At 48.9% G+C, this 20,681-nt stretch overlaps 1 protein-coding gene across 3 annotated transcripts in view; it reads left to right on the forward strand.

The window, feature by feature from the left end:
• The window catches only part of GSG1L (GSG1 like), a 238,316-nt gene that overhangs the window by 1,175 nt on the left and 216,460 nt on the right, over positions 1–20,681 (forward strand). The window lies entirely within an intron of this gene.

The following is a 20,681-nucleotide window of genomic DNA, read 5'->3' on the forward strand; positions in this document are numbered from 1 at the left end:
GGGCGGCACGGGAGTGAGGAGTGGGGACAGTGCCGTGGGTTCCCGCCGGGGAACCCTTCGCGTCCTGGTCCCCGCGGGGGAGAGGATGCGGCGGGAAGGAGAGGAGGCAGGCGGGAAAGCGGGACGGCTCAGCCAGGCTCCGATCAGAATTGGGCGAGGGGGGGCACTTTTCAGAAGACAGATCATACAGTTCCCTTGGCCTCGCACCCCTTCCTGGACTCGCCGGGAGGCAGCCAGGGCCGGAGTGAGCGTCGCTGAGGCAGGCAGTGAAGCTAGGGCAGGGCTCAGGGGAGAGCTGCCTGACAGGGGTTGTGCCAGATGCTGGGGGTGCTGGTCCAGACCCCTGGTACCTCCCAGACCATGTTGCTCCAAGTCCAGGTGTGGGGACCCTCTTGAGTGAATTGACCTCTTTCCCCAAGGTTAAAACTCTTCCGCTGGTTCCTAGCGGTTGGAAGTCAACATGGGCTGTGTATCCTTACATGCAGACCAGAGTGGCAGCAGCTGCTAGTTTGCTGCCAACAAGCCTTTGGCCTAACTGATTTAAAGGACAGAGAGAAGGTGTGAAATAAACCCAGGGAGGCTCTGCCTCTGCCTGGAATGTCCTTCCCACTTCTTCCCTGTCTGGCTCCTCCAAGGGGACTTCGGACCCACCTTCCCAGGCTGGACCCCCTGGAGAGGAGACCTCCCTACCCACCTCTAGAGGCAGGGTCTTCCCATCTTTGTATCGCATCAGCCCCTCCTTTGTCCCCCTCAGCACACTTGGCACAACCTGAAATTTTCTGGGGGCATGCCTTTGGTCACCAGCTTCTTCTCCCCTGTCCCCATAGTCTGCCACTCTATGAGGGCAGGGCCCCAGCCATCTTGTTTGGGGCCACCCCCAGCCTCTGGGTAGTGCCTCGTGCGTATAAGGTCTTCAGTACCTATTTGCAGGGTACATGTTGGGTGAGACCTCGGGACCACGCATCAGATGTTTCCTGGGGCACTGCCTGCTCTGTCTTGCCTCTGGAGGTGCCCGACTGAACTTTTCCGGGACCACCTGCTTGATGCTGGCTGCTCACCACAGATACTCCGAATAGGGTCCCACCCCGACCAGTTTCACCGCATCGGATTCACATCTGGTGGTGCCCTCGGGACTTGAACTTTGATCCTGGGATATAATAATAATAAATAATAATAATAATAATAAACCTTAAAGACGTCTTGGCTTAAAATTCCCTGCTTTCCACTCAGCCCACTCCTCTCCCACAGAGGCCTCGGAATGCCTTGTCCTGGGAAATACCTGCATCCTTTGGGGGTAGAGGTCCCCACATATCACCCCCACCTCGCACCAAGTTTCTCCTTCATGTAAAGACACCTGCTCCTTCCAAGGTTGCATCTCCGGCAGCAGACATGTCCTCTCTCTGCTCCATGGAGCACCCTGGCCCTCCCCGGCCAGCTGAGCCTCTCAACTGTTGGAAGTCTCTCCCGGCCTCTTCCTGAAGGTCATGCCTCCAGCTTGTGCCGTGGTTTCCCTGTAGCTCATCCAGGACTTGACACAGGATGTTTGAACCTGCGCGTTAAAAAAAAAAACTATGAATTGGAAACATTTAAGAACCATGTTAGCTCACGTTTATTGAGCCTTTAATGTGTACCAGGCGTTGTTAGAAAGTCTCACGCGCCGGAGCTTGCTGAATCCTTGCCAACCCCGTTGCAGCGGGCACGTCTCTGGTGCCCATTTTTCAGATGAGGAATTTGAAGCTCAGAGAGGTTTTCATCTGGGCTCGCAGCCGATGAGGGGGCCTGAATTGTTTTCTTGGGGGCACAAAGGAATCAAAGGGAAGTGATGAGGAGAGAGAATGGTACAGGTGGGGGTTGGAGAGTGAGGAGGTTTGTGGGGGGGGGTGCTCAGTCTAAGCCCCTCAGCCCCAGTCCTTTGCGCATAGACATGTGGCTAGTTAGTTTGTTGGGTCAATAAAACAAACCCACATTTTTCTCTTGATCACCGTGGGCTAGAGATCGCCCCTCCCAGCAGATCACAATTTTCCTCCCCGGGAGCTTGGAAAATAGTTATCAGCCTGTCAGTGCTGCTGAGAAATTGGGGAAATCTGAGCCAGCTTTGGAGGCTTTCCTGGGCCGCTCCTATGGTGCCCAAATCCTGCCCCTCCACCGTCGCGGTACTGAAAGGGTGTCAGGAGGTACCTGGCCTCAAACTTTTGTTGCTATGACAACCCTTCTTCTGGGTTCTGCGACCATTTTAAAATTTATTTTTCCCTTGAAGAGGAAGAAAAACACCCCAACACATCCCCCCGACAAAATCCTGCCTGCCTCCCACGCCCCCACCCCTTCCCTGCCCCCCAACAAAATCCTGCCCCCCCCCCCCCCATGGAGGACCAACTTCCTTCCTTCTCGCCCAGGAAACTCCAGCGAAGGCGGCTTTCTTCCTTTCTCTGCATTTTATGTTCTCTCCCATGAAAATACCAACCACAAAATCCTCACCTCTCTGTGAGAAGCAGCTGCTAAATATTCCTTCCTCTCAAAGGCCCGATCGGTAATTTCTTTCTGGGCTCCAAAGGAAAAAAAAAAAAAAAAAAAAAAAAAAACCACTCACCCCACTCTGGGCAGCCACCGGGAAATCTAATAAGCCCTTTTTCCCACACTAGACATCTACAGCGTTCACAAAGAAAACTCCAGCCTGTCCTAAACAGACACAATTTCCCCAGACCCGGCACAAAGAAAGCTTTTCTCCTTCCTCCGAGACGGGCGCGTCCACCTCCTTCAACAAACAGAAGGGGAAGCGTGGCCTTGACACGCAATTACCCTAAGTCCTTCACGCAGATTGGATTTCTCTCCTGGATTAGATGCTCTGGAAGGGTGGGCCTGGGTGCAGACGCAGGCCTTGGGGCGGGAGGGGCAGCTAGAAAAGACGTGGTGGAGTCTTGAGTGGAAGTCTGGAGGTGGGCGAGAGGCGGTGGCAGGCAGGTGGCTGGGTTACCTGGGAGCACAGGTGATGATGGCCTTCATCTCAGAGAGTGGGCGTTTGAGCCTCAGGACGACGCTGGAGGAGGGAGGGGGTAGCCGGGTCCAGGAGGGCTTGCGAGGGTGGGGGGATCGGGGTGGCCAGAGAGAAGGGAAGAGGCAGCTGGGTGCTTGGTGTCCTGATGCTAGACCCATTCTCTCCTATAAGGGGTGGGACAGGGCCCGCTGTCTCTTGTGAAGGAGCCACATCGCTTGCCTCTTTTTAGCAGTGTGGTCTGGGCAAAAGCCTCAGTGTGCTGCCCTCTGGAATCGGGTTATGGGACTCAGAGCAGCTAAGCACCTGCTCAAGGTGCAAGGGTTCCGTGAAACAGGACACAGAAAGAGCCGGGCATCTGCTGGGTGTGTGCCTGGTCCCCTCCGTGCTGCTGGCTGGTCTGAGCCACCCCCATCTTCCTTTTGGACTTGTGCAGCCCCCACCCCTGCCATCCCTTCTCCAACCTGCATCTGAGTCGTAGTCAGATCCTGTCCCTTCTTGGCACAGTCCCCACCCCCCTTTCCCTTAGAGTGAAAGCCGCGTTGTGCTATATGGCCTCTCTGGCATCCTCTCTTTCCCCAGCCGGGTCACTGACTTCTGCCATGCTGGCTCCTGATGCTAGGCACCCTTGGCCTCAGGGCCTTTGCACTGGTCCTTCCCTCTGCCTGGGATGCTCTTCCTCCTGGATCACTGCAAGACTATTTCTGGGCGTTCCCGCTGTGGCACAGTGGGATGGGTGGCGTCTAACTGCAGCTCAGATCTGATCCCTGGTCTGGGAACTCCATATGCCTTGGGGCAGCCAAAAAAAAAACGACTTCCCGTAGTGGCTCAGTGGTTAAGAAATCCAATTAGGAAGGCTGAGGTTGCAGGTTCAATCCCTGGCCTCGCTCAGTGAGTTAAGCATCCAGCGTAGTTAGCTGTGGTGAGGCTGGCAGCTGTCATTCCGATTGGACCCCTAGCCTGGGAACCTCCATATGCCTCAGGTGCAGCTGTAGAAAAGACAAAAAAAAAAAAAAAAAAAAGAAAAGAAAAGAGACTTTTCCCGGACCTGTCTTTAAGTCAGCTCTCTCCCAGCACCCACTTCAACATTGATCTCCCCACACACTTCCGGCTTGCCTTTCCTTCTAGCACGTGCCACCATTGACTTTCCCTTGGTGTCACTCGTTTGTTTTGTGTGTGGTCCGCCAGCTCTGTGAAGGTGGGGGTTGAGTTTATCTGTGTTGCTCCCGGCTGGCTCCTCAGTGCTCAGGATGCTGGCACATAGTAGGTGTTCAGCCAACATTTGGGATGGATGTTGGTTGTTAGGCCTGTTGTTCCTTTTTTTTGGTCTTTTGTCTTTTTTGCTTCTGCACCCACTTCTCCTTAAACACACACACGCACACACAGTCTTTTTTTTTTTTTTTTGGGGGCCGCACCTGCTGCATATGGAGGTTCCCAGGCTAGAGGTCCAATCGTCTACACCACAGCCACAGCAATGCCAGATCCTTAACCCCCTGAGCGAGGCCAGGGATTGAACCTGCATCCTCATGGATACTAGTCAGATTTATTTCCACTGAGCCAGGACGGGAACTCCCACCCGACCCCTACATGAGTGAGTGTGGAGCAGGCTGTTACCCCTTAGGAGGAGAAAGCCCCCTACTGCCCCCATGCCTTTCATGCTTCTTCATTTCTGCAGAAAACTCCAGCTCTTCTATCTGCCCCTTACATTCTGCTGCTACATTTTCACAACTGTGAGGACACGTGTGATGTCCCCGGCCTGGAGGCTTCTGGTGCTTGGGAATATGATGGTGTAACATCAGATGGGCCAGGAACAAGCACTGGGTGAGGACTTGGACTTTGAAAGGTGTGGCTTGAACCTTGACAAGTGTTATTTCCTTTCATTCCCATAACTAACCCATGAGGTAGGAGCTGTGGTTACACCCATTTTCCGGATGAGGAAACTGAGGCCCAGAGAGGTGAAGTGACTTATGCAAGGTCACACAGCTTTCAAGTGGTCATGCTGCAATACGCAGAAGGCTCCAGAGCCTGGCTCTTGCCTGCCGGTCTGTGCTGCACCCTGTTCCCCCCAGCTCAGTTCACGCAGGCTCGCTGGGTTCCTCCAATAGGCCTCACTGCAGAGAGCGCTGTACTGGGAGGCATGAGCCCCTGCTTCAAGTCTAGCTTCCAGGGCCAACTTACTGAATGACTTTGGATAAGTCGCACTCCCTTTCTCTTTGGCCTTTTCCTTATGTATCAAATGAGGATTTAAGGAGTTCCTGTTGTGGCTCAGTGGGTTAAGAACCTGACAGTGTCTGTGAGGATGCAGGTTCAATCCCTGGCCTCGATCAGTGGGTGAAGGATCTGATGTTGCTTTAAGCTGCAGTGTAGGTCACAGATGCAGCTTGGATCTGGTGTTGCCATGGCTGTGATATAGGCTGGCAGCTGCAGTTCTGATTTGACCGCTAGCCTGGGAATGTTCATGTGCCCTGGGTGCAGCTGTAAAAAGAAAAAAAAAAAATAAAATGAAGGACTGATTATGTTTTTTGTCTGGATGATGGAAGCAGCAGAACAGCCCATGGTTATAGACCTTTTGGTCAGACAGTCCAGGCTCCAGCCCCCATGCCACTACTCACCTGCTGTGTGGCCTCTGGTAGGGGCTTGCCCTCTCTGGGCCTCCATGTCCTTGGCTGGGACTAGAGGATGATTTTATCTGCCTCAAGACAAATCCTTGGAGTTAAAGCAGATAATGTGGGTGCTTGGCTGCTACACAGCGAGCTGGTGGTGATCTGACCTTGCATCAGAAGCTACAGACCCACCGTCTGTGGGTCAGACTTGAACTGTCTTTTTTGTTTGGCCCTTCAGTGTTTTCAGCATCTTTGAAAAAGTTGACAATATTTGAAAATTGAGACACTTCACAGAAACATCTGGATTCATGGCCTTTCTCAAAAACGTGGCAGATGCATGTGCGCTGGGCCCAGGGTCCTGTAGGAGTGGCAGTTGTCCCTTCTGGGGGTCTACCGTCCACCACCACCCATCCAGCTCCTCGTCGTTGAGGTGACTTGCCACCTTCCAGGGGCTCAGGCATCCTTGGGGTCCCTACATCCCCCATCTCCTCCACTGGCGAATCCTGCTAGCTTTTCATTCAGAATCCAGCCCCAGGAGTTCCTGTTGAGGCTTAGTGGTAACGAACTCGACTAGCATCCATGAGGATGTAGGTTTGATCCCCGGCCTTGCTCAGTGGGTTAAGGATCCAGCGAACTGGGTGTAGGTTGCAGACGTGGCTCGGATCCTGCATTGCTGTGGCTGCGATGTAGACTGGCAGCTGCAGCTCCGATTCGACCTCTAGCCTGGGAACATCCCTAAAATGCAAAAAAAAAAAAAAAAAAAAAAAAAGAATCCAGCCCCAGCCCGACCATGTCCTACCAGCTTTGGCCGGGCTCCTGGTACCTCTTCTCTGGACCAGGGCTCCTTGCTCCTGCCCTCGGCCCCCACCATCTGCTCTCCATCCAGCAACCAGAGGAATCCTGTTAAATCCGAGTCAGGGCCTTCCTGTGCAGCCAGACATCCTCCAAAGCCTGTGGGCCCTTTGAAATTTGTCCCTGTTGCCTCTGACTATCTCCCCACCCCATCACTCTCTCCCAGCCATACCAGCCTCCTTGCTGGGCCTGGACTGGGCCAAGACTCTGCTGCAGTAGAAGGGTCAGTGTGTGTGTGTGTGGTGTGTGTGTGTGGTGTGTGCACGTGCATGTGTATAGGGGGAGGTGACAGGCAGAGGTCCTCCTGGCCTCCTGGCAGATAAGGATCACCCCACGGCCCCCCCGGGCCTGTTCCAGAAGGTGGAGTCTGGGGCTCCAGGACTCCTCAGGTCCTGGTCAGCGGTGAGGGGTGGCCCGAAGAGTGGAGGCCTGGGCGGGCTCTCGGGAGCTTGAGGAAGATGGGGTCTGGCTGGGGACATGGATGAAGACAGGGGTTTAGGACAGAGCAGCAGGAGTTTTTCCTCTTCTGAGTTGTCAGTGGAAACGTGGTTCTCAGTTTCCCCATCTGACTAGTGGGGTAATAGTCCTGAGGTCTTAGGCTCCGTCTTGTGCTAAAATCCACTCTAACGGGGAGGCCAGAATCGCTGTCTAAAACGGAATATGGCAGCACTGAATCATTGGATCCCAGCTGGGCGGTGAGGTCAGCGAACTCTGAGAGGTGGCCTGGCCCCCAAATGTCCAACCTGAGGCCACCTTCTTGTCACTTTCAGACAACTCAGCTGCAGGGTCCCCTCCCGGAGGCTGCCCCCTTCCTGCTGGTGGGCACCAGCAGGGGTGTGTCTACTTCCTGAGTCAGAATTAGAGACTGGGGCAGGGGCAGTAGCTGTGGGGAGCATCCCAGCATCCCAGCATCCCAGGGAAAGGCTGAGATTAGACAGAGGAGCCAGAAAGGGAGGTGACGAAAGTCAGAGAGAGGGAGTTCCCATTGTGGCTCAGCAGGTTAAGAACCTGACATGGTATCCATGAGGATGTGGGTTCAATCCCTGGCCCCATTCAGTGGGTTAAGGATCTGGCATTGCTGTGGCTATGGTGTAGGCTGGTAGCTGCAGCTTGGATTTGACCCCTAGCCTTGGAGTTTCCATATACTGCAGGTGTGGCCCTAAAAAAAATTTAAATAAAATTTTAAAAAAGAAAGGGAGACACACAAAAGTCAGGGGTGGGAGAGGGAAGGGGTGGAGAGAGACAGAGGCAGAGAGGGACATGGAGAGTCAGACACAGGGACACACACACTGGTGGAGAGAAACAAAGAACCAGGAGGGGACACACACCACACACACACACACACACCACACACACACACACACACACACACACACACACAAGGCAGAGCAGGCCTGAGAAGCTGGGAGGGGAGGCGAATGAGGGGAGCCTGAAATAGCCCAGGGGAGGCGGGAAGAGCACATATGGCCTCTTCTTGCTGCTCTTTTCCAGGGGGGCTGAGGCCAGGCCAGGAGGAGGGGGCTCAGAGGTGGGCTCGGCAGGTGGGGAAGGCAGGGCAGCCAGGCCCCGCCCACGGCCCCGCCCCGGCCCCGCCCCCCGCTCTCCAGCCCTCCCTTGCTGGTGGGAGTGGGAGGGCTTGGCGTTTTTTTTTGGAGTGTTGGGGGGGCTTCTGCCCATCACGGCTCTCTAGCCCCTCTCCAGACTGTCTCAAGTCAATAATAATAATAACCAGTGATGACTCACGTATGGGAATAATAAAAACATCTTAGCAAAACTAGGGTATTTTTATTAGTCATTCACAGCCTATGTAAACTCAGTATGTGGGAGGCAGCTTCTCCGCAAGTCAACTGGGTCTGTGCTTTTGTCGCCTGGGCTTGAGGACACACTTGTGGAGCCTTCCCCTCCGTCTTTGTCCGTTTATACCCCCCTTGTTTCCCTCTGGGCTCCTCTCCCCCCTGCTTTCTCTATTGGAGGGTCCGACTCTGAAAGAACTCGCGTCTGTCCTTCCCGCGCTCTCGGCTGCCAGCTTTGTCCCCTGGTGCCCCACTCTGCCGAACCCCACCTCTCGAAAAATCTGGGTGGTCCTGCAAGAGGCATGCAGGGAGGAAGAGCCTCCCCAGACATAGTCCGGGCAGGGGAGGGGAGCGCGGGGAGGGGAGACATGTCTCAGTGACTTTACTCAGTTGATACCTCTGCTTGGAGGTCTGACCAGCATCTCGGATGAACAAGCCCCCAACCCCTCATCGGCGGAGATAGGCTGGGTCACGGTGACTCCTCCACCTGCAAATCTAGGAGGGTTTAAACCCCCTGGGGCTCTGTTCCATGTGGTCCCTGTCTGGGACCTGGTGAAAGAGGCTCTGTCTCTGGTTCTGTGGCTGCAGAAGCAGGAAAAGGGGGATGCGTTTCTACCCAGAAGTGGCTATGCCATTGGGCTTGCATTTCACCGGCCAAAGCACATTGCACCGTCATAGCCCACTGGGCTGGGAAGATTGGTGGCAGCAGGAATGACCGCCACACCTGCCCCTCTTAGCTCCATTGCAACGAACCATAAAGGACAGCACCCTCTTTCCAGCTGCCCAGGCAAAACCTCAGAGTCGTCTTTAACGCCCCCACCCCATACACCCATGCCCACCTTTGCGCCCTCTCCCCACACCATCAGCACATCCTCTTGGCTTAAAAGAAAAAAAACAATCCAGAGTCCAACCATTTCTCTCCCTCTCCTCTGTCACCCTGATCTGAGCCAGCCCCATCTCTTGCCTGGACGACTCCAGCACCCCCTCACTGGTCTTTCTGCTGAGGGACCCTACCGAACATCAGATAACATCCTTTGATGGCTCTCATCTCACTTGGGTAAAGCCAGGGTCCTCCCAGGGCCCTCGAGACCTGAAGAATGGGTCCCTGTCGTCCCTCTGCTTCATCTCCCTCTATACTCTTTCTCACCTCCTCTGCCCCAGCCCCACCATCTGGGCTTTTGCACGGATGCCCCAGGTATGTTCCTGCCTCAGGGCCTTTGCACTTGCAGTTCCCTCAGCCTGGATACTCTTCTCTCAGATTTCCACTCCCTCCCTTTCATTAAATGCCTCCTTTTGTGCAAGATCTGTTTCGAATGGCAATTACCCCCCTCCCCACCGAGCGCACCCTCTTCCACCGCTCAACTTAATTTTTTTTCATTAACCATCCCCGCCCCCGGTGATAGTCTTTCAGCTGATGGATCTACCTCAAATGCCCCAGGGATATATACCATAATTTGAGAACCACTATCTGCTCAACTCTGATATATGGACAAAGACACTCAGGTCTCTGGGGGGGGGGGAAACAGAACTCCAGTAAACCACACCCATCACTGGCAGAGCTGGCGCTCTGTCCTGGACTGTGTCCCCTCAGCTCTGGCTTCTAGTTGCTGGTCCTTGATTATCCCTTGAAGATCCATAAGACCTTGACCTCTGGTTTCAGGACTTTTGCTCTATTTGTCAGAAGAGTGGTTATTTAAAAAAAAAAAAAAAGGCTCTCCCCAGCCTTCCAGAGTCACATTTGCTGAGACTGGTAGGAAGACGGCAGACTTCAGGTTCTCATTCATTCTTTTATTCATGTTCATGAACACCTACTATGTGCCAGCTTTTGTCTGGGTGCAGGGATTATGGCAGGAAACAATACAGATGCGTTTGTTGTTGTTGTTGTTGTTTGTTTTTTAAGGCTCTACCCATGGCATGTGGAAATTCCCAGGCCAGACGTCAAACCAGAGCTGCAGCCGCCAGCCTACACCACAGCCACAGCAACGCGGGATCCAAGCTGCATCTGGAACCTACACCACAGCTCGCGGCAGCACCAGATCCCCAACCCACTGAATGAGGCCAGGGGTTGAACCTGCATCCTCAAGGATCTTAGTCGGGATGGTTAACCGCTGAGGCACAAAGGGAACTCCCAGATGAGGTTTTTAACTCGTGGAGCTTACATTCTAGAGCAGGAAGAGAGACAGTAAGCTGTTGTTTATGTATGTGTGCATTTCACTTTTACTGAGTACCCATCGAGGCCACTGCGGCATCATTGGTGAACAAAACAGACAAGGGCCCTGTCTTCATGGATCTGGTGTTCTGGAGGGCATGGACTATGGACAATGGGCTTATCACTCATCTGGCTCATGCATCACCAGAGTCAGGCCGGAATGACCCTGGAGACTCAGGGGTCAAGGAAGCAATTGGACTGCCTTTGGAGGTGAAGGCTAATAGGCCCCTCACTGCTTCCCTGTGTGCTCTTGCTTCCATCAGCCAGTCACATCTCCATGACTCCTCAAGCCTATTGTATATATATTTTTTATTGAGGTATAGTCGCAAGTTCCCATGGTGGCTCAGTGGTTAATGAACCTGACTAGTATCCATGAGGACTTGAGTTCGATCCCTGGCCATGCTCAGTGGGTTAAGGATCCAGCATTGCTGTGAGCTATGGTGTAGGTCACAGATGTGGCTTGGATCCCGCATTGCTGTGGCTGTGGCTGTGCTGGTGGCTATAGTTCCAATTTGACCCCTAGCCTGGGAACTTCCATATGCGGCGGGTGTGGCCCTCAAAAGACAAAAAAAAAAAAAAAAAAAAAAAAAAAAAAAATTTGAGGTATAGTTGATTTACAGTGTTCTGTTAGTTTCTGGTGTACACCAAAGTGATTCAGTTGTTTTCTTTTTCAGATTCTTTTCCATTATAGATTATTACAAGATACTGAATATAGTATACAGCAGGTCCTTGTTTATCTATTTTATATATAATAATGTATCTCTGTTAGTCCCAAACTCCTAATTTTTCTCTCCCCTGCCTTTCTCCTTCGATAACTTGTTTGTTTTCTATGTCTGAAAGCCTGTTTCTGTTTTGTAAATAATTTCATTTGTATCATTTTTTTAGATCCCATATATAAGTGATACCATAGGATATTTGTCTTTCTCTGTCTGATTTACTTCACTTAGTATGATCATCTCTAAGTCCAACCATGTTGTTGCAAATGGCATTAGTTCATGCTTTTTTATGACTGAGTAATATTCCACATCTTCTTTATCCATTCCTCCATTGTTGGACACTTAGGTTGCTTCTCAAACCTGTTCTCCATTCCCCCCCTAGTGGTGATGGAGCAGAATTCTGAGACCCTTGGTCATCTTCTTGTATATGAACCCTCCCCTGCCAGCCAAGTTGTTCTGACCCTGGAAATGTTTTCCAGAATAGTTATTTCCATCTTGAAAGATTTGTCCTCCTTTGTAATAAGAGGTTATTTGCAAAGATTTTCTGGAAGCAGTAAAAGCAGTAACGAAGTCTCTTGTCTTCTTTGGTCTTCATTCATTCATTTGTTCATTCATTCAGACATGTTCATGGAGCGCCTGCTCTGTGCAGGGTCCTCTCCTCCGTACCAGGAATATTTGGTGAACTTGACGAATCAAGTCCCTGCTTGCAAAAAGGTCACCTTCCAGTGGAGAGGGAGAAAATGAATAAGTTAAAAAGATAAATCGATAATTTCTTCAATCAATATAGACCTAAGTGCTATGGAGCAAGGTCATGAGGTAGGGTATGAAGGTGGAGTTCTTGACAGGGTGTTAGGGAAACTTCTTAGAAGAGGTGACATTTGAGCTGAGACCTGAATGACCAGGAAGAGGTGGCTGCACAGGGTTCTGGGGGTGGGGAGAACATTCTAGGCAGAATAAGTTCATCCTCAGTGATTCCTCACTTCTATTTTCTACTCCTGGAGTCAATTTTTCGTGAACTGGATTTTCTCCAAAAATAATTTATTCATGAAGAGATCTGAACTTATTTGCATAAAATTTGCCAAGTATTTTCTTATGATTAAAAGAAAAAGTCTCTCTTTGATTAGTTTCCCTTTGCACTTCTAGTCCTGTGTATTTTTTCCTCTTTCTCTTGATTTATCTTGTTGAAATCTGCTGAGGGTGATGTGGATCTTGGTGAAAATTGCTTTATAGACCTTCCAGAAAGAGCAGACTAGTTTGAAATCTTTACATGGGATCTGAACTAAGATGTCACATCCTCAGGCTGGAGGCTCTGGTACTTTGTTCCAGAATTCTCCTTTGTTTCTGATCCATGTCTTGTTGGCTAGGCTGTTTTATTGCTCTCTTTTCTACCCCTCCCCTTTTTTTCAGAATCAGTACTCTTGTATTTATATATTCAGTTTGTTTAAATTTCCTAATGCATGATTAACTTCTTTTGGCTTACTTTTCTGAAGTTTGTTCTGTTAGCGTTTTCAAGTATGTGAGGTGAAAACTTTGTTTCCATGGTTTACCAAAAAAAGAATGCATTTAATGCTACGAGTTTGCCTCTGAGCACCACTTTGGTCGTGTCTTGTGAGTTTTAAAATGTAGTACCTTTTTGAAAATGGTTTTCTAAAAATTCTGAAATTACAGTTTTGTTTCTGGCAGTTCTGAGATTTCAGTTTTGTTTTTTTCATTAATCCAAGAATAATTTAGTTGGAGCATTAAAAATTCCCTGGCACAGTGCCTTACTTGTTTAAATTTATGCCATTAATTTCTAGTTTTACTGAATGTTAGAGGAGATGGCCTGTGAAATTCTGCTTCATTTGTTTTTTGGTAAATGTTTTATTTGAAAAAAGCAGGTAATTTCCCTGTATGGAAGGTAAAACAACTTTATAGAATTTAGAATTTCAAGGACGATTGTTATTTATTTCTCTTTGCTTTCTTTTCTTTTCTTTTTCTTTTTGCCTTTTCTAGGGCCACTCCTGTGGCATATGGAGATTCTCAGGCTAGGGGTCTAATCAGAGCTGTAGCCACCGGCCTACACCAGAGCCACAGCAATGAGGGATCTGAATCGCATCTGCAACCTACACCACAGCTCATGACAGCGCTGGATCCTTAACCCACTGAGCGAGGCCAGGGATAGAACCCCCAACCTCATGGTTCCTAGTCGGATTCATTAACCACTGCACCACAACAGGAACGCCTCTCTTTGCTTTCTTGATCTATCAAAAGTTAGATGAGGTAGGTCAAGTCTTTCTCTTCAATAGAATTTTTTTTTTCATTTTCACTGTGTTCCTGATAGGTTTTGTTTTTGTAAAGTTTGATTCTTTGTTATTCATCACAAAAAGATTCATGACGGTTATAGTTTCATTGTGAAACTGTGGGTTTTATCTTTTGTCAAGATAAAGTGACTGTTTTCTCCTAGTGAATGCTTTTTGCTTTGCATTCTGTTTTTTCATATTTTCGTATTGCTTATCCCAGCTTTCTTTTGTTTGTGTCCTCTTGATGGGTCTCTTTCTAGCTGTTTTATTTTACCTTTCTCATGTCTTTCTGCTAGGTGCATCTCTGCTAAGAACAGCAGGGGTAGATCCTGTCTTTTGGTGCAACCTGGGGGCTTTAACCAAATGACGTTTATGTCTGTAATCGGTACATTTGATCTCATGTCTCTCTTTTTGTTGAATGCTCCAATTCTTTTTTGCCCCCCATTTTTAAAAAGTTTTATGGACGCATAGGTCATTTATAATGTTGTGATGATTTCTGCTGTACAACAAAGTGATTCTATTCTGCATATACACACATCCATTCTCTTTCAGATTCTTTTCCCATATGGATGATAACAGACGGTTGGGTAGGGTTCCCTGGGCTATGTAGCAGGCCTGCTTTGGCCAGTCACTGCATAGAGCATGGTGTGAATGCTTCAAGTCTTTATTCCTCTTTCTTTCTTTTATTTTTTGGGGCCACACCCACGGCATGTGGAGGTTCCCAGGCGAGGGGTCCGATTGGCGCTGTAGCTGCTGCCTTACACCACAGCCACAGCAATGCGGGATCCAAGCTGTGTCTGTGACCTACACCACAGCTCCTGGCCATGCCGGACCCTCAACCCACTGAGTGAGGCCAAGGATTGAACCTGCGTCCTCTTGGATGCTAGTCAGATTCATTTCCGCTGAGCCACGATGGGAAGACCCCTTTTGCTTTAACCTTTTTTTGTTGTTATCTTTTGCCGTGTAGATTAGGTTGTGCTTCTTTTTTCTTTACTAATGATTTAACAAGCATACACACACTACTGTTAATTCTGTTGTTAACCCTGGGTTTTCGATTTCTCCAATAGCTCTGAAGAGCTGTTGTCAAATATTGTGCATCTTCCCTGGTCGGATGAGGAAATTCATTGCTCTTGAATTCTGGTTTTTACCCATATTTGTAATAATATTTGCAACTTGGTCCCTTGCACCTAACCTTGCAAGTAACCAATACCAGGACTCATTGCCAGTCCCTTTGGTTTACTTCTCTCCCGTTTTATTCATATCTTGCTTGGTTTTTTCTTCTTCTTCTTTTTCTTTTTATGGCTGTACCGGCGGCATAAGGAAGTTCCCAGGCTCGGGGTCGAACTGGAGCTGCAGCTGCAGGCCTACATCACAGCCACAGCAACACTGGATCTGAGCTACATCTGCAACCCATGCCACAGCTTGCAGCAATGCCAGATCCTTAACCTGCTGAGCGATGCCGAGGATTCACCCTGCATCCTCACAGAGACAGCAGTGGGCCCTTAACATGCTGAGCCACAGTGGGAACTCCCTCAGACCCTTCTTATGAGACTCTCTATCGGGAGCAAGCATTGGTTCCTTTTTTTTTTTTTCCGCTTTAGTCCATTTCAGGTGAGTTACCCTGGAATCCTGGCTTACAGGGTCACCTCCTTTTGGGATGGCTGCCCTAGCCCTCACCCATCCCTCTGGCTTGAAGCTCTGCTCCCCTCTATCCACAGGATCTGACACCCCCACTCCTAGAACAGAGCAGACCAGACCAGCCATGGCCACTGGCATCTTGCTTTCCAATCAGATTCTTTCTCGAGACCATGAGCCAAGAGCCATGATGAGGGGCTGGAACACCAATCATGGCAGCAGCAGAGCTCTGGCCTGGACATTGCAAACTGGCAGGACCAGGCTCTGTTTACCCCTTGTAAGCGTTGGCTTTTGGCCTGCAGAGTGCCCTGCATTATCAAACCTGCATCCTCATGGATACTAGCCAGGGTCTTAACCCACTGAACCACATGGGAACTCCTCTTGGTTGGCTTGGAATATGAGATAGGATGGTGTATGTTCTGGTCACCAGGTGTGTGCTGGAGCCTGTGCTAGATGCTGGGGTGCAACGGAGACAAGGCCAGCGAAGTAGGGTCCTGGCCTCCTGGAACTTTGAGTTGTATGCAGTCCCGGGAATATGGGTGTCTGCACCTGTGTGTGTGTGTGTGTGTGTGTGTGTGTGTGTGTGTGTGTGTGTGAGATCAGTACATAAAGGAGCTAACCCAGCTCCCTCTGAGGAGGGGCATCTAAGTGAGACTTGAAGGGGGAGAGTGAGCGGGCCCCAGGCAGGCAGAGGAAAGAGCAGTGCGGAGCCTTTGCAGAGGGACAGCGCTTGGTGCTGGAAGGATGGAGAGAAGATGGACGGGGCTGGAGGGTAGAGGGCTCGGGAGAGGGAGCAAAGTCAAGATCAGAGCTTTCTGCCCGGAGGGCTGCACTTTATCCTCACTGCACACGATCCACTTCTTAGCTCTTGTGTATTTAAGATGATCTCTCCGTGACCTTGAGATATGTATGACACCGTGGTGGGTATAGAAGCCATAGGCTAAAACCTTTCCCCTCAATATCCTGGGGACATCACGCCCTGTGTTTTCTGGCATCTTGTCTTGAGGAAGAGATACCTGAAGTCAGCCTAATTGTTTTTCCTTTGTAGGCAACTTGTTTTGTTTTTTCTTTAATTCTTGTATGATTTTTTCCCCCATTCATCTTCAAAATAGAACTTTTTATTTTTTGTCTTTTTTTTTAGGGCCTTATCTGAAGCAGCATAGATATCGTCAATTCCTACTCTGATAGTTCCAACATCCCTGCCTTTTTTTTTTTTTTTTTTTTTTGGTCTTTTTAGGGCTGCACCTGCAGCACGTGGAAGTTCCCAGGCTAGGAGGCGAATTGGAGCTGTAGCTGCTGGCCTATGTTACAGCCACAACAGTGTCAGATCCGAGCTGCGTCTGTGACCTGCACCACAGCTCATAGTAATGCCAGATCCTTTAACCCACTGAGCAAGGCCAGGGATCGAACCCGAGTCCTCATGGATACTAGTTGGGTTTGTTACAGCTGAGCCACCACGGGAACTCCCATCCCTGCCATTTCTGAATCTGGTTCTGAGGCTTGCTCTGTCCCCTCAAATTGTTTTTTTTTGGAGGGGGCCTGCTAGTATGCTTCATAATTTCTTTCTTTCTTTCTTTTTTTAAATTGAAGCTTAGTTGATTTACAATGCTGTGTAGGTTTCTGGTGTACAGCGAAGTGATTCAGTTATATATATACACACACATATATGCATATTCTTTGCTGTTATGATTTATTATAAGATATTGGATATAGTTCCCTATGCTATACAGTAGGTCCTTTGTTGTTTGTCTGTTTTATATATAGTAGTTTGTATCTGCTAATTTATCCCCTAAACTCCCAATTTATCCCTCTCCCCCATCCCCTGCGGTAACCCTAAGTGTGTTTGCTATATCTGTGAGTCTGTTTCTGTTTTGTAAGTAAGTTCATTTGTATCATATTTTAGATTCCACATATAAGTGATGTCACGTGGTATTTGTCTTTGACTTACTTCACTTAGTATAATCATTTCTTAGTCCATTCAACTTGCTCCAAATGGCATTATTTCATTTTTAACGGCTGAGTAGTACTCCTCTGTGTGTAGGTGTGTGTGTGTGTGTGTGTGTGTGTGTGTGTGTGTGTGTGTGGTTTCACATCCTCTTTATCTATTTGTCTGTCGATGGACATGTAAGTTGCTTCCGTGTCTTGGCTGTTGTGAATAGTGCTGCAAGAAACATTGGGGTGCATGTATCTTTTCAAATTATAGTTTTCTCCAGATATATGCCTAAGAGTGGGATTGCTGAGTCCTATGGTACCTTGACCTGTAATTTTTTTTCTTGGCAGCCAGAATGAGATGCTGGGCAAAAGGAACTATGGGAAATAGCCTTTAGTAAAGTGGTGGTGATGCGTGGGGTTGGGACAAGCACTCAGTGGTCCTGTGACAGGTCTCAGCCTTTTAGTGAGTTTCCTAGGAGCTTCTCAGTCTCCTTTCTCATTAGGTGGCAAGGATGGCTGGTATTTCCCTTTCCCCAGGTCACTGAGGTGCTGATAACTCCCCCAGGTTAGGCTCTGGTTAACTAGTTCATCCTGAGGGCAGGCCTGACACTCACCATGAAGACCTGGAAAAATCCCAAAAGTGTGGGCCCCCCGATGCACTAGTCCCCCTGGGAGTTTCCACCTCTCAGACGTGTCCACACCAGCAGTTCATCAGTTGCAGCTCAGGTGCTTGGTTCCCACAGGGGCTTCTACTGCAGTGTGTTGTGTTTCTCTGAATCTGCCTGAATCTCCAGTTTGGGGATGGGCAGCTATTTGCCCTTGACCTCACTTCTCTCTCTCTCTCTCTTTTTTTTTTTTTTTTTTTGTCTTTTTTGCCTTTTCTAGGGCCGCTCCCGTGATATACGGAGATTCCCAGCCTAGGGGAATCCACAACTCTTCTTAGATCTCAAAGAGAAGTGAGGTTGGAGTTCCTGTTGTGGCGCAGTGGAAACGAATCCAACTAGGAACCATGAGGTTGTGGGTTCAATCCCTGGCCTCCCGCAGTGGGTTAAGGATCTGGCATTGCCACGAGCTGTGGTGTAGGTGGCAGATGCAGCTCAGATCTGGCATTGCTCTGGCTGTGGTGTAGGCCAGCGGCTACATCTCCGATTCGACCCCTAGCCTGGGAACCTCCATACGCTGCAGGTGCAGCCCCAAAGAGACCAAACAAACAAACAAACAAAAAAACCCAAACAAACAAAAAACCCACAAGAAAACCTCCTCTTGGGAGTTCCCATCGTGGTACAGTGGAAACAAGCCCAACTCATATCCATGAGGTTGCGGGTTCGATCCCTGGCCTCTCTCAGTGGGTTAAGGATCTGGTGTTGCCATGAGCTGTGGTGTAGATCTCAGACGCAGCTCAGATCCTGAGTTGCCGTGGCTGTGGTGTAGGCCGGCAGCCACAGCTCCGATTCGACCCCTAGCCTGGGAACTTCCTTGGGTGTGGCCCTAAAAAGCAAGACAAAAAAGCGGGGAAAAAAAAAAAAAAGAAACCCCAAAGCCAAAACATCTCTTCTTGGGAGTTCCCGCCGAGGTGCAGTGGTTTACAAATCCGACTACAGCAGCCTGGGTGCTACGGAAGCTTGGGTTCGATCCCTGGCCTGGCACAATGGATAAAAGGATCTGGCCATAAAAATATAAACAAACAAATATAAATAAATAAATAAAATTTGAAAAAACATCTCTTGCACGGTGGTGTAAGTTTCTGGAGCTCAGCATCAGTGCCACGCTGCAGTGTAAGTTCATTTTCTGTAGGGCTGAGTCTGCTCTTTGCTGCGTCCCAGGCGTATCAGGACTCTGCTTTTGCATTTTTAGTTCCTGAAAGTCCTGCCTTTCACCCCGACTGCCTTCCTGGCGGCTCTTCTGAACCAGATCTGTTGTCTTATTCCCCAATCTGTTGAGTCTCAGTTATAGCATTTCTATTTTCTTAGGCACACAAACAAATGCTTTCTTGAATTATCTTATATGAAGCACATTTCAAAGATGTGCTTCTGTTCCTCTTCTTAGGTTGTAGAATTATCTCCAGTGTCCTCTTTGTGGTCATTTTCCTTGTCTTTGGGACTGGAAAGTTCTCTCCAGGTCCAGCGTTTACTCCGAAATAGATTCTGTGGTTTCTCTTTGATCTGTCCCATGTTTCACCTGGTTGCTTTTAGACTCTTCCTCATGTGTCTTAAGTGAGACCAGTGGTTGGCATTTATATCACTAAGCCAATTCCTTTTTTTCCCTTTTTTCTAAAGGGCCGCACCTTCGGCACATGGAGGTTCCCAGGCTAGGGGTCCAATCAGAGCTACAGCTTCCAGCCTACACCAGAGCCACAGCAATGGTAGATCCAAGCCGTGTTTGCCACCTACACCACAGCTCATGGCAATGCCAGATCCTTAACCCACTGAGTGAGGTCAGGGATTGAACCCACATCCTCCTGGATACTAGTTGGATTTGTTTCCACTGTGCTACAATGGGAACTCCTCCCTAAGCATTTTTAAAATTTCATCTTTATTTATTTTTTTTAAATGATTTTTTATTTTTTTTCCCTTATGGTTGGTTTAGTGTTCTGTCAGTTTTCTACTATACAGCTAGGTGATCCAGTCACACATGCACGTATGCATTCTTTTTCTCACATTATCAGGCTCCATCATAAGTAACTAGACATAGTTCCCAGTGCTATACAGCAGGATCAAATTGCTTACCCATTCCAAAGACAATTGTTTGCGTGTGTTAAACCCAAATTCCCAGTCCATCCCATGCCCTTCCATTCCCCCTCGGCAACCACAAGTCTGTTCTCCAAGTCCATGAGTTTCTTTTCTGTGGAAAGGTTCATTTATGCTGTATATTAGACTCCAAATATGTGACATCATATGGTATTTGTCTTTCTGACTTACTTCACTTAGTATAAGAATCTCTAGTTCTGTCCATGTCGTTGCAAAGGGCATTAGTTTGTTCTTTTTTTGGCTGAGTAGTATTCCATTGTGTATATATACCACATCTTCTTAATCCATTCATCTGTTGATGGACATTGAGGTTGTTTCCGTGTCTTGGCTACTGTGAATAGTGCTGCAATGAACATGTGGGTGCCTGTGTCTTTTTCAAGAAACGTTTTATCTGGATATATGCCCAAGAGTGGGATTGCTGGGTAATATGGTAGATCTATAGTTAGTTTTACTCCCTAAGCATTTTGATTGAAAGATGGGTGAGGGGACAAGTCATACATCTCTTGGCTGCCACTGGTCTTAACCCAGAAGCCCCACACCCTCTGTTGAGTGTAGGTTTTGATAAAGAGGAGGGGAAACTCCGTCTCTACTGGATTTAGAATAAGGAGATATGAATTGAAATTGTAGTCCAGTTATTCCTTCATTTACTCACTCGTTTCTTCCATGACCATTTATTAAGCTCTGAATGTATGCTAATAGATATATCAGGTGCTGGAGATAAAAGATGGCTAGCACTGGGTCTTTGTCCTGTGAGCAGTTCTTCCAAATATAAGCTCTGTGTGATCTTGAGTAAATTATTCAACGTAATGGTGCCTCAGAGTCTCTGTCGTGGCTCAGCGATTAATGAACCTGACTAGTATCCATGAGGTTGTGGGTTCGATCCCTGGCCTCATTCCGTGGGTTAAGGATCCAGCGCTGCGGTGAGC

Source organism: Sus scrofa, chromosome 3, assembly GCF_000003025.6.
Source record: "Sus scrofa isolate TJ Tabasco breed Duroc chromosome 3, Sscrofa11.1, whole genome shotgun sequence".
Taxonomy (NCBI): domain Eukaryota; kingdom Metazoa; phylum Chordata; class Mammalia; order Artiodactyla; family Suidae; genus Sus; species Sus scrofa.